The sequence below is a fragment of the Pinus tabuliformis genome, chromosome 5_2 (assembly GCF_031772625.1).
Source record: "Pinus tabuliformis cultivar Carrire ecotype Pingquan chromosome 5_2, CPIR1, whole genome shotgun sequence".
Taxonomy (NCBI): domain Eukaryota; kingdom Viridiplantae; phylum Streptophyta; class Pinopsida; order Pinales; family Pinaceae; genus Pinus; species Pinus tabuliformis.
Window position 1 is genome coordinate 437414563 of NC_142306.1, and position 14712 is coordinate 437429274.

The 14712-nt window shown below is 31.8% G+C and overlaps 1 pseudogene; it reads right to left on the bottom strand.

Annotated features, from left to right (window-relative positions):
- Positions 1-904: 904 nt before the first annotated feature.
- On the bottom strand, positions 905-2257 carry LOC149159537 (putative pectate lyase 8 pseudogene; annotated as a pseudogene).
- Positions 2258-14712: the final 12455 nt, after the last annotated feature.

The window sequence follows — 14712 nt, forward strand, 5'->3', positions numbered from 1 at the left end:
GCGCCGGTCGCAGCAAAGCATAGAGGAACAGTGCGTCGGCACGCAGAACAGTGGAAGGTAGACTGCGTCCAGTCGCAGGTCACAGAAAGAAAATATGCGTCCCTGTCTTAAGATGATCTGTTGACTGTATATTTCTGTTCATAAGGTGTTCTGGGTTATTTCTGTAATTACTGATCTGATATCTGTAGTGGACTGTATCTGTTGTATACTTGTTGATCATTTAATTCTTCATGAAAAGAAGTAGGGGGTTGTAGCTCCCTTCCAGGAGAGACTGGAAAATGAGAGAGAGTTGTAGCTCTCTGCAGGTTGCAGCCTGCGTGCTGGTAAAGGACTGCACCAGTACAAAATCATTGTAAAAAGAATTTCTTGAAAGAAGATAGAGACATATTGCAGCAGGTGGTTTTCTCCCGCATTGGGTTTCCACCTTACATCTTGTGTTCTTTGGTGTGACTGTCTATTTTCTTTATTCATGCTCATTATTTTATGGTGCTGATATGCAAGAATAATTCAAAAGATCAAATAAGGAAGATTTGGTAAATTGCTTGATAATACTGATTCACCCCCCCTCTCAGTATTATTTCCAACACACAAACATTTTATATTTATGAAATTGAAAAGGTAATAATATCATATGAACATCCATATATTGGATAACTTAGGATACAAGATAATGTCTAGTAATTGCTCCTCATTATTAGCTAAAGTTGCAAACCGTGAATAGGACTGCCGATAATTTTTGGAATTAAGAACTGTGAGAAGGGGGGCATTCAAGAATACACGGTTTTGAAAATTAATGACAATGTCTATAGGCACTCAAATGCCAGAGGACACAATTTCGAAAAGAAATCACAATGTTTGAGAAAAGTCAAATTCATTCGTGATAATGGCTAGCAGGATGTTGGAATTAGCAGGCAGTTTCTTTCTTACATGAGAGCACACCTGCATTCCTAGTGAGCATTTCCACAAGGGATGAACTCTTTGGTTTGGCACTATATGCGGTTGCATAGGTCGAAGGCACTTGTGATCCTGATGGCGTGAAATATGCACCATTTAGCAGCACATCCTCTTCTGATATCCAGTTCCTCTTTTTCCATTCACTTTCTATGGCATTTTGCCTCTTGGTTAATTCTTTAGCTAAGGGATGTGCAGATGCCATGAATCTATTTCCCTGACTCAGTATGGTGGGGTTTGAACTTAAACCAATGGCATACATTCCCCACTTATTGTAATCATTGTTAAACACATGGAAGTATCCAAATCGGCACCTACATCTAGTTAATTCATAATTTAATTTCTAAATAACATAATAGTTATTTCATACCTTTCCTTCACAAAAAATTCAAAATAAGATGGGAAATGAATGAGATAACTATTAAATTATTCACCTTGGAATTCGTTGGACGAGACCTTGGCCAAAATGGTTGAGTGAAACCATTTCCTACATAACATTGTCATGATGGTGGTCGTGACTGTGACCCAATAGCATCACCTACCATTGGAGAAAATCAGAGCATTGTGAAAGTAGAAGATAAGGAATAAAATAGAGTGAATTTCAATTAATGAATGAAAGAGTATGTGAGGTCACCTCATTGTGGCGAGTGAAATAACTGTTGGAAATGTTGATATAGGTGGATGACTTGACTACGTCAGTGAGGCCATCTTCACAGTTAGACATAGAGAAGTTTTCCACCCATATGTGCCTCGCTGTCGAGATGGAAATCCCATCTCCATGATTTATTTTTCTTGACCCACTCTTCAAAGGATACATATTTACTACAACATTTCCTATACTTTTACAGTCATGAATGTGGATCCCATGAATGATGATGCTTGTCACATATTTTATGGTGATAAATGGGCCCTTACCAATGTGGAATTTGGTGCCTCATCCATCGATTGTTTTGAAGCTGTGAATAACAAGCTCTTGCTTGAGTTGGATGAGCATGTCATTGTGGAAGATGATCCACAACGGCTCTGTCTGAATCACAGCATGATGCGGTGTGCCATGGGATGGATTCATGGCATCATCCCCAACATTTGTAACCACATAAAACTTGTCATTTTTGCCTCTGATGGCATGCTTGCCAAATCCAATGCTGCAATCTTCCAGTTGTTTTCTGTTGCACTCCCAATTGCAGTCGCAATGCCAACAGTCATCAATAGGATTACTCGTTGCACATGACAACGTGCACGACTCATCTCCTCCTCTTGTGTTCTTGTTAATAATGCTTCTGCTTCTATTTGAATATGCATACATTGAAGCATTTAGTGTCAATTCAACCTCCAACAATGAATAATTAAAAAAGAAAAATAGAAATATTGAAAAAATGGAATGTAATGTTGCATTGAGCGATTTATTTACTCTTGAATTATTTTCATTATGTTTCTCTCATCTTTCTCCACATGAAATGTGGACCTACTTATATTTCCTGGTGGCTCTACTATCTTGCGTCCCATAAACTTATCTCCATATTTTGATCCAAATGGCTTTGGCGCCCCACCATGAACGTAGCGGAGTATTCCTATCAACAGCACGCAGCTCAAAATACTAATTGGATTGCTCATTTTGACAACCAGGACTCAGCTTTGTCTTCTCAAGAGAACAACAACACTAACAACACTAGTAGGGTTGCTTCTGCTCTAAGCCACTCTTGCAAATGTCGGGGCCTTCTTATAGTATCTACCATTTTTTCGTTACTATCATGATTTCATCACACTTGGTAAATTACACTATGAATGTAGGGACATGCATCCACTGGAGGAATATGTCAAACATAAGTTGTGAATATATATATATATATATATATATATATATATATATATATATATATATATATATATATATATATATATATATATATATATTCACATTATTAATTTTTATACTTCAATCATTATAATAATAAACATACATATTTCTGGTAAATGTTGCATTTTATATTCTACATTGACTCTAAATATGAAAAAATACACTATAGCCATTGTCTATTCATACTTATTAATTTATCACTAGGTAAATGTTTATAGACAAACATGTATTACATTCTTTAGGTTGTAGGAAGGTAATCTAATTCTTTATGCAAAACGCTTCCCCTTTACAGAGAGAAATAACAAATGACAAAGCATCCTAAACTCACATATTTATAAATATGTCATCATTTATATAGCATACAATATTTTCAACATTCAATATATACACATTTTATTAAATACCAATATTACTTCACAATTTTCTAGAATTCGAGCATGCACTACAAGTTAAAATATTTTATGGAGATAGTTTCTCTTCCACAAGGATAAATATAACTAGCAATAAATAATTGTAGTTATTGTTAAAAGACTTCATTTGAACAATATTTAAGAATTGTTGAAACCAATTGTATTATTATTTTAACAATATATGCTTTAACAATAATGTAAATTTGAACTTTGATTGTCTATGACTTATTTTTAATTTGTATTTAATTGTAGCTGTAAAAAGTTATAACACTTTTCTTTTGTCTAAAATATGTGATTTTGTAATAAGTGTTAAATATTTTGATTTAATGACATTGTATTTAATTTATGTTTTATATATTCATCATTTAGATAAATGTTTTAGGTTAACATTATTTGATGTAACCTTTGGATATCATGCACATATTATAATTGATCCCATGTTCATTATTCATATTTATATTCATGTTTTATCCCCAAATCTATTATTTTTTATGAAATTTGAAATAATTTAAGATTCATTAAATATAGTTAATATATTATTTTAACAACGTGATGTTATTTTTTAGAAAATAATCAGATTATGAGAGTGTCAATAGTGTATGTTGATAAAGTAAATATATATTTTTAGTATTGTAATTCCTTTAGTTTCATTGTAATTTACACTAATAATTGAGTGCATTCCAGATTTGTTAATTACCTAACTTTCTTGATTGATGTGCTTTGACTAGATTGATGTTTGGCACTCTTTTGGATTATACAATCATTTAACAATTCTTCATGTCATGAATGTATATGAATCATGAACATATTAAGAGTTACTTAATGATTGGATATATATGATATTGTACTATTGCAGTAATCTACTTATACAAATATATTCATAACCTTTCAAGTGGATATGAAGAACCAGATGGATATGTAATAAAATCTGAGTTAAGTTACACACCTAAGTTGTGCATTAGACATTATCTATCAATTTGAATATGAAGTTGTGAACATGCTAATATGATTTAAACTTGCTGGAAAATGAACTATTTGATGTGTATATGTAAACTCCTATGAATATATAAATAAACATTGCTAATTATTAATAGACATGTGTAAATGTTGTAAAGAGATGTTAATACATGATAGAGAAATCACACCTCAATGACCACGAGCCTCTCACTATGACTAAACGGAATGTAGATAACATAGAAATTTTAGATGTTAAATTAATTTCCTTCCTAAAATAAAAATGCCTAATTAAACTATATGAGTAAATTAAACATAGATAACATAGAAATTTTGGCTGTTATATTAATTTCCTTCCTACCATAAAAATGTCTAATTGAATGGATGATCATAACCTAGCCATTGATACTGATTATATTGGAATCAATAGTAATGTTAATATACTGATTATATTGGAATCAATCGTAATGTTGATATAAATTAAATATTTTAAGAAAAGTATCCTTTATGTGAATCCAATTGAAAATTACATTATGAACAAGTAATTTGTGAAAATAATATTTATACGAGGATAATTACATGCATTTCATAAGAGTACGCATTCAAGGTAAAAATAGATTTTATTTCTATGTGGAATTTGAAATGGAAGTTGGACATTAACAATATGTATTAGTATAAAATTAATATATCTTTTTTTAAATGAAATAACACATTAAAAAATAAAGAAAGTTATAAAAGATAATAAAAAACATTGAAAATTGGAACAATTGTTGAGAGGGGAAATAATAATATACATTTTCAGAAATTAGAATTTTTTTAAATGAAATATTAGATGAAATAATCAAGTTAGAAAAGATAATAAGGAACATTGAAAATTGGAACAATTGTTGAGGGATGAAATAATAATATACATTTTTAGAAACTAAAACTATTTATGGAAGAGAAATGTGGATGGATGAATAATAAATATATTAGTGAATACATAATTAAAAATTTTGGATGAGTCAACATATCTTATTTTGTAAAGTAATGTAAGAATAACATAACGAGCTGCTATATAAGACATCTAACTTTCTTTTTTTTAGAAAATTTCAAAATAAAATGTTAAATATTTTTCTCATAATGATATTAAATTTTTGATTAAGTTTTATTTTAAAATAAATATTCCATATCCCCGGATGCAGGTGATTAGAGGCACATTCACTGCGATGGGACTGGAGTGGGCGAAGCTGAGACGCCACCTGCCAGCCATGTACAGAGGACTGAATGCCATGTGGGGGTAGGATCATGCACAGGTGGGAGTAATAGAGTGTAAGGGAATGTCTGGGCCAGCATTAATACGCCATCCCTCCTCACATGCGATGACTGTTATCGACCCTTGGCTCCCATGAATGCCATAGTTATGGCTGGAGGGTCTCGAGGTAGAGGAAATTGTTTATTAGCCAGTTTCTACCATGGCTATACGCTGCTGTTTCTTATGCTGTTTTGGATGGTTGCAGGTGCTGCTGGTGCAAAGGCTTCGTGGTGGTTGGGCTCTGGCTCTTATTCGCCGTCCTCAACTATGATTGTGGGCTCCCGACCGCAAGCTTGTGTGCTCGGTCCGCGTTGTTCCTCTCCTGTTGTTTGTGTTGTTTACATTCACGCTGTTGTCATGCCTAAGCTCCGCCAAAGGATGCTCAGCCGTAGAGGCTAAGTGCGGGGCGCTCCTTCACGCCCTTCCTCCGGTGACACCGCCTCGAATCAGGAACCTCGATCACGCAGTGGAAGAGGGGGCATTCTGAGGCCTAATCAATTCCTCAAACCCAGCTCTCCAGGCTCTTCGACTTCGCCCTCCTTCGGCTCTACTATCTTCACCTTCAATTGCTCCCTTAATCGCCCTTAGATCACTGCACATGTTTCTGTCCTCTTTCTAGAGGAAGCCCAAGAAGAGGGCGACCGTAGTGCTCCAATGCCAATTACAGAGGATTCCCATGAAGAGGGCGAACCCAGTGCTCTGATGCCAATTGCAGGCTTGCAGCAAGAGATGGAACCGTTGGCCAACATTGTCAGTGTCAATCCAATGGCGCCTGTTCCTCCAGTCACGCGCGAAAATGAGGCGACCCAAGCTCAAGACCTGGCTGAAGGGGGTTGGTGCAAGGTCGTGGAGGAGATACCAGATGTTTAATCAAGCTTTGCAGCTTCTTAACAGGTTTTGCGGCCCAATTGAAAGGCCTTTCTTGTTAAATGTGTCAAACTCTGTTTCTGCAATCGTGTCGAGGTCAATCTCTAGTTTTTGTTGTGTTTTCTTGCTATTTGTGTTCTTCTGGATCCCCTGCGTGGGACTGCAAAACAATATCTCTTCCAATTTCTCAGTTTTGGACAATGTATGTCTCAAACGGCCTTCCTCTCAGGCTAGTTGGCTCACTATGCTCAACATGTTGTAATTTTACTCTTTTACTATGAATAATAGTATAGTCTTATTTAGAAAAATAAAAATAAAAATTCCATATCTCTTTTATAGCTATATAATTTGTTACTTAAAAAGCGAAATTATTTAATTATTATTAATTTATACACTTTTATATCACCCTTGTAACTTCAAAAGTAACTCCACTCCCTCTTCCGTTCACAAGGCTGAACAATAAGAGAACCCTTATCAAGTAGTATGGAAACCATATCTTCAATTTACGAAAGAAATAAAATTCTCCAACAAAATGTTACAACTTATATTCATAAAATGGATAAATTAAAAATATAATACATACAAATTTAGTAAACATAAACTCATTTTAATATTTTTGAAATTTTATGTTAGCTTATTGTATATTCATAAGATAGCTGAATTAAAAATAATACATATAAATTTAATATACATAAATTCATTTTAATATCTTTCAAAGCTTTATGCTAACTTATTGCTAACTTGTACACATTCCCATAATCTTTTTAACTTTAGGATGGCCAATCCTCACACCCTGTGATTGTATCTTGATGCTAACTTTAAGCATTACATGAGAAAGCGATGAAAGCTAACGATCCCTAAAAGTTTGCAATATTCAATTATCTTTGGAAAAAAATGTGAATTTTTGGAGGCTTAAAAGTCAAAAGATCGAAGTTTGTTGTATTCAGATGCAAATTTAACTGACATGTGGAAAGCCATTGGTTTTTCGAATCCTCATTGCTTGCCGTCAGATCTCTATAACAGTATTTTCACATGACATAAGTTGCATTGCACGTTTAATATGAATTTAAGCACACCTAAATCTAGGTAAATATCTAATCATTAAAAGGATCATGTTTAACATGTAAACGGTACAAAAATGTCAATAAAGATTAAGCTTAATCTATAAATTTAAATTGAGCTAAAATAATAAAAATAAAATATTTATTAATTTAGCGAAAATAAATTTGAAATTAATTAAAATAAAAGTAAGATTATTATGATGGTAAGATTATTATGTTATATTTTTAAATTTGTTTTTAATTTTATAAAATTTCTATTTTTATTTTTTATTTTTTAAACATTATAATAATTTTTAATAATATATTTTTAAAAATAATTAAATAAATATAATTAATTAATTTTATATAAATATATTTATTAATATTTAATTTATTTTTTACTAATTTAATATATTCAATTTTATTTTGATCTCTCTTTTAAACATAAGAAGAACATATCATCACCTCACTCAGACACAAACACTATGTCAACAACATAAAAAAAAACTATATCCTCACTTCACCCTCACACAAACACTACTTCAGCCCAGCGCAATCACACATAAAAATAGGCAAAAACAAGAGCTCGTGTATGCAAGTGAACGAGAAAAACTTTTCTTGAAAACACTTAATCAATTTTTATTGGAATATAAAGATGCACATGTGAATATAAAGATATATTTTTAGGAATGAAGGTTTAAGTTTATATATATAAATGATATCGTTACGATTGTAATATTTGTGTTTTGATATTTTAAATTATATATAAGTTTATATAGTTAATAGATTTATCTGAAATTTTATTTGAAATAGAGTTAGTTAAAATTTATATTTTTCAAGGTTTTATAATTTGTAATGGTGTAATTAAGTGGCCAAATTACAACTAAATGATATGTATTCATGGACTTGAGCTTAGTGTTGATTTGTATTTATGGACTCGAACTTAGTGTTGTACATTATGCCAAAATGTAAATCTTGACCTATTAAATGACCATGATCTTGACTACCATGATATTGACTCTCATAATAGACCTTTAACCTTAACTTCCAACTTTTCCATGCAAAACAAGCACATGCATGACAATTGAGAGAGTCAAAGGAACCTACTTTTGAACAGAGCAAAAATTGTTAGCTTCTTAAAGTATTTAAATAGGGATTTACACCTCTTAACTTATAACGATAACATTGAAAAACCTCTATGATAATTTCACAACGACCATTAACAAGTTCTCTAGGAAGGTGTCATATAGAAGGAATAATAGAACTGCCAATCTTTGGTATGATAATGATTGCAAAATTTCTAGAAAAACTATTAGAGATGCTCCTAACAAAACCTTAAAGCTTGATAATATAAATACCTAGAAAGCCTCCATGATAATTTCACAATGACCATTAACAAGTTCTCTAGCAATAAATGTGTCATATAAAAAGAATAATAGAACTATCATCTTTGGTATGATAATGATTTCAAAATTGTTAAAAAAACTATTAGAGATTCTCCTAACGAAACCTTAAACCTTGATAATATAAATACCTAGAAACTGTGTATTAAAAGAAAGAAAATATATCTTACAAATAAAAAGAAAGAGAAACTACTACACCTCTTTGAGTTTGATCCTAAAAAGTTTTAGAGGAAATTTGTCATTCCTAAGTCTAAAGAAAAATTTTTGATTCCTTTGAAGAACTAGAATATTTACCTTTAAAAAGTCAATGGATCCCCTAACACCATGGTCACGATTTTGAATTCCTTATAGAGAATCATATATTTTCTTTGGAGGATATCGAGTTTGGGGTTAAGAAACTTGCTAGTGAGAAAGCTAAGAACGTTGAAGGATACAAAGTTGAAATTATTGATACGGGAGAATATTTCCTCATCTTGCACATACGCAACCATTTTAATTTCGTAGTGAACCAGTTCTTCCCTATCACTTGGATATAGAGCCTTATTGCTTCTATATTTAAAAGCGAGGATAAAATAATTCTGTCTAATTACAAGACCTTGATGTTTAGCCATATTTTAGCCAAACTATATGTGCTTATTTTTGAAAAAGAAGATTAGTATTTGGCTTGAAAACAATGGTAAAAGAGCTAACGGCCAAGTTGGGTGTAAGAGATATAATTCAACCATGGACCATCTTGTTACTCTTAGGATAATTGGAGAGGAATGCTTCAATAACGAAATTTATCTCTTTTGTGGTTTTGTTTACTTTATAAAAGCTTTTGGCACTATTCCTAGAAAAGAGTCATGGAAGAGGCTAGAAGAGGTAATGGTTCCTATCGAGTTCAAATATTTTATGGCAAGGCTATATGAGAATTATATTGCAAAGTTTATGGCCACTCAGGGTTGTTCGGAGGAAATTATATGAAATATTGGATTTAGGTATGTTTTTCCCATATCCCTTACCATTTTTGGCATATAGATGTATAAGTTCTAAGAGATTTTGGAATATGTAGGTTGGGTTGGCCCCAAAGTCACTTGTATGATCATTAAACTTCTCCTTTACATTGATTATATTGTTATTTCTCCAAGGAACTATTATGATCATGGGAAGAAACTCAAAAGCCTCCAAGATTTTTACTTCAAATGGATATGACTACAAATACGAACAAAACCAAAGTCATAATATCCAAAAATATCATCTATGATATTTTCATTCATGGAAACAACTCCTTGCAAGAAGTTCGTTCATACAAATATCTGGGAAATGACATCCATAAGAAGCACAATTGGAATTATAACATTGAGAAAAGGATAAATGGAGGCTAGAAATTTTATTATGGGTTGAAAATGATTGTAAGTTGGTAGATTTTTAGATTTCGTATAAAAAATATCCTCTTTGAGACTCTTGTCACTCCTGTTGTTTTACAAGGGTGTGGGGTTTGGGGTTGAAATATATCTAGAGATTCATGGAAGAAGATTGAAGCAATAGAAAAGTATTTTATTGCCTAAAACCTCAAGAATACAAGACTCTCTACCCCGTCCTCCTAATTCAAGAAAGACATTCCCACATAAAAAACTTGGTTTTTGACTAGTTTTCATATGTATAAGAAGTCATATAACATGGAGGGCAAGAGGTTTCCCAATATTCCTTCCAACTCTACTCAAAATTCCCTCCTTCAAGTCAAAAAAGGGTGGCATAAGGATCACGAGTATTGGCTATATCATTGAGGAATAAAGGAGGAGATAATGTTTCACAATTTGGATAATACTAAAAATAATATTACTTCCAAATTTAAGGAGAAATTAAAGAAAGATATCATATTTGACAATTTGGATAATAATCAAAATATTATTACTTCCAAATTCAAGGAGAAATTTTCGGAAAATAAAGAGGTGGAGGGGAAAAAAATACGATGTTATAAGGAGGTGATTAACCCCAATCTCAAAAACCAAAATTATCTCCCTGCCTTGACTAGTGCTAAGAAGAAAATGAACATTGTCAATATTAGAAATAATTATCATGAGGTTAAGAGTGAAACTAGGTATTGATTATTTCCAAAATTCCATAAGATGAAAGAGTTTATCACCTCTGCTATCCTCAGAGGGTTGAAGAGGGAAATCACTTTCTATTAGATTTTGCATCTTATACTCATATTATATCTAATATTGAAAATATTTGTAATTATATAAACCTTTTTAACCTTTTAACTCAGTAAAATGATGGTGATCTAAGAGTTCTCATGGAATTATATTTTCTTTTGTGGAAATCAATTTTAGGTGAATTATGGATTTCACGGAGACACACTTTGCTTTGGCATGCTAGAAATTCTTTTTGGTTTGTTGGTGCAAAGAGGAACTTTGTTTCTTTTTTTTGAACTTCATTTTCTCTCCACTTAATGTATTTCAGCTATGAAAACAATGTAGATAAGTACTTATAGACTTGGTCTCATTTTGTCTTGTTTGTTTCCATTGTGGAAATGATAACTATGCTAGATGTAATGGAGTGAGAATTTTTCTCTCTGGCTTTGTTGTACTTGTGTTTTTGGGTTGTTATGTTTTACTGGATGGATCTAAATGTCAAGATCTATAGTCACTTTTTTTCAAATGAAATATAAGTAATTCAATTTACCAAAAAAAAAAAAAATGGAAATGAGAACTAAAAGGAGAGGGATACTATTTTGAAAATAATAAAAATGTTTGAGGGTGCTTGAATTCAATCAAGATAGTGGGCAAGAAGTTTAGTTAACTTTGAGTTTTTTTATTTGATGAGAGAATGCTTTTATTCCAAGTGATTTATTTCATAAGGGCCAACATCTTTAGTGTGAAACTATATGAAATTCCATATCCCAAAAGCTCATGTGATATGCATAGCTAAGCACCACATCAATTTTTGGTTTCTAGTTTAAATTCTATTTAATTTCATTATTGTTTTAAATTGGCTTAAATGAAAATAGTGGGTTTTGAACTTCCATGGATGACATACACTTGTCATGAATTCTAGTTATTTTTAATTACATATATGTGTCCAAACCAACACCTACATTCATGTAATTCACAATTTAATCTACATATAATAATATTAACAATGTTGTTCTTTCAAAAAAATGCAAAATGATATAGGAAGTGGTAGAACGAAAAAAATAATTAATATTCACCTTGTCTTTTGATGCTCAGTACCTTCGCCAAAATGGTTTCTTATACCCACATAATTCTATCATCATGGAAATTGTTAGTAGGACCCAACATTAACACCTATAATAGGAAAACAACATACCAACCTAATATCTTATCATTGTCAATCTAGAAGAGAATGAATAAAATAGTGTGAATTGAAATGAATCAATTAGTTAACACATGGTCTGTGATTGAATATTGAAGTTCACCTTGTTGTAGTGAGTGAAATAATTGTTAAAAATTGGAATAAACATGGGTTAATTTATTATGTCAATGAGACCATCTTCATAGTTAGACATGGAGCAATGGTCAACCCATATTTTCCTCCATGTGAAGATTGAAGAGATATGTTTACTATAATGTTTCTTACATGCTTATAGCTTTGAATGCACATGGAAGGAATGATTATGTCTATAACATTTTTTATCATGATACACAAGCTCTTAGAAATATGCATGTTGGTTTCTCATCCATAGATTGCTTTGACACTATAAATGATCAACTCTTAATTTAGTTAGATAACCATGTAATTGTAGAAGATGGCCTAGAGTAGCTCCATTTGAAGCACACCTTCTGACACTCCACTGTCACCTAGCTAAGGGAAATTAGGAATCAACTTTTCCTTTATTACCACATTTGTCTAAGAAGTAAAATGAACTCAACAATACATGAATGTGGCTTGAAAATGGACCAAATAAGAGGGTAAACCAAGTATATAGGTTGATGGTATAGAAGGGTTGATGGTGTAGTTGAGTAAATCAACTAACGGATCTAGTATACTAGAGTAACACATATGCTAACCCATGGGTGTAGACTCTTGTCCAATTCAAGCTTTTATTAGTCTAATTTTGTATTTACTATAGATTCAATTTTTATTTTTTAACATGGCTCACAAAACTTTGGATTCCAATGCTAATCATGCCACTAGTCTCTAATTCCTATTAGCATCATTTTAAATACTTAGTGACATATTGAGGGTGGATTACTAACTAAATTATTTTGTTCTAGTTCCCCTATACCATGATTTTAATTTATTATGAGGGTGCCATCATGAATTCAGTAATCTAGGAACAAGTGAGAATCTTAAAAAGATGTGCATGTTCATAATGTTATCGATTTAGTACTCCCCAGATCACCTCACATACATGTCAATTTGGATTTTAAAGAACATGTGCACAATTTCAATTGCTTGTGAATGCTTTCAAGAATGTGTATGCATTCAAAAAGCATGAGTTATGCTTCAACAATGCATGGGAAATCTATAAAAAAAACACGCTTTCAAGAATAAGTGTGTATTTTCAAAACATGTATGTTATTTTTATGTCTAGAATCATTAAGATGTATGGAGCGAGGGAGGGATAGAGGGGTAGAGTTGGGGTTTGGTTGTTAAAAAAGGAATAAGGAAGGGGTGGAGGGATGGAGGGATAGATATGGAAATGAGGGAGTGGAGTGAGGGTGGAGAGACAAAAGATGATAAGGATGGGGAGACATGAGAACAATGCTATAAAGGGATAAAGAGGGAGTTAATGAGTGAGAGGAAATGAATAAAAGGGAGATAGAGTCACGAGGTAGAGAAAGAGAAGTAAGAAGAGGGAGACTTAGAGAGGGAAAGGTGGGTGATAGGGGGCATTGGGAAGGGAGTTAGAGAGAGAGTATGGAGGAGAGAAGAACAAGGAAAGAAAGAGAGTGAGCATGTGTGTGTGTGTGTGTGTGTGTGTGTGTGTGTGTGTGTGTGAGAGAGAGAGAGAGAGAGAGAGAGAGAATTGTGGGAGATAAAGCGGGGAGAGAGAGAGGGAGAGATGGGAGTATGTACACAATGGCTAATATATATGTTTTAATAATTTCATGATATTTTTTTTTATAAATGATCACATTATGAGAGTATCAAAATTGTATGTTGATAAAGTTAATATCATTATTTTAGTATTTTAATTACAATAATAATGATTGCATTTTAGATATTTTAATTACATGACTTTATTGATTGATGTGCTTTGGCTAGATTGATGTTTGGTACTCTTCAGGATTACTGTAATCTAAAATTTCATCATGCCATGAATATATATGAATCCTAAACGTATCAACAATTATATAAGGTTGTTGGATAGTTTTAATGGGTGTTTGAATGATTGAGTTGATTTGACATTGTATATATATGATTTGTACTATTAAGGTAACCTACTTCTACAAATATATTAATGACCTCAAGTAGATATGAAGAACCACATGGATATGTAATGAAAATGAGATAAGTTACACACCTATATTGTGGATAGGGCATTATCCATCAATTTGAATATGATGTTGTGAACATGCTAATATGAATTAAAGCTGGTTGGAAAATGAGCTATTTGTTATATTATATATATATATATATATATATATATATATATATATATATATATATATATATATATATATATATATATATATAATTCCTATTTAACCGTAGATATTTTTAAGATCTAAATTGAATAAATAAAAATCAAATTATTATTAAGTTATTATTATTATATAAAAAAGATAGAGTGATGAGTATTATTATATTAAAAATCCTGAATAGATAATATTTTCAAATATATATTAATAATAGAATTTGATTTTTTTTACAGCTGTCAAATTTCAAGGATTTGGGTGTCCCAAAGGTTTTTGATTTGGTTTTTAACCTTTTAACTCAATAAAATGATGGCCATCTAAGAGTTCTCATGGAATTATATTTTCTT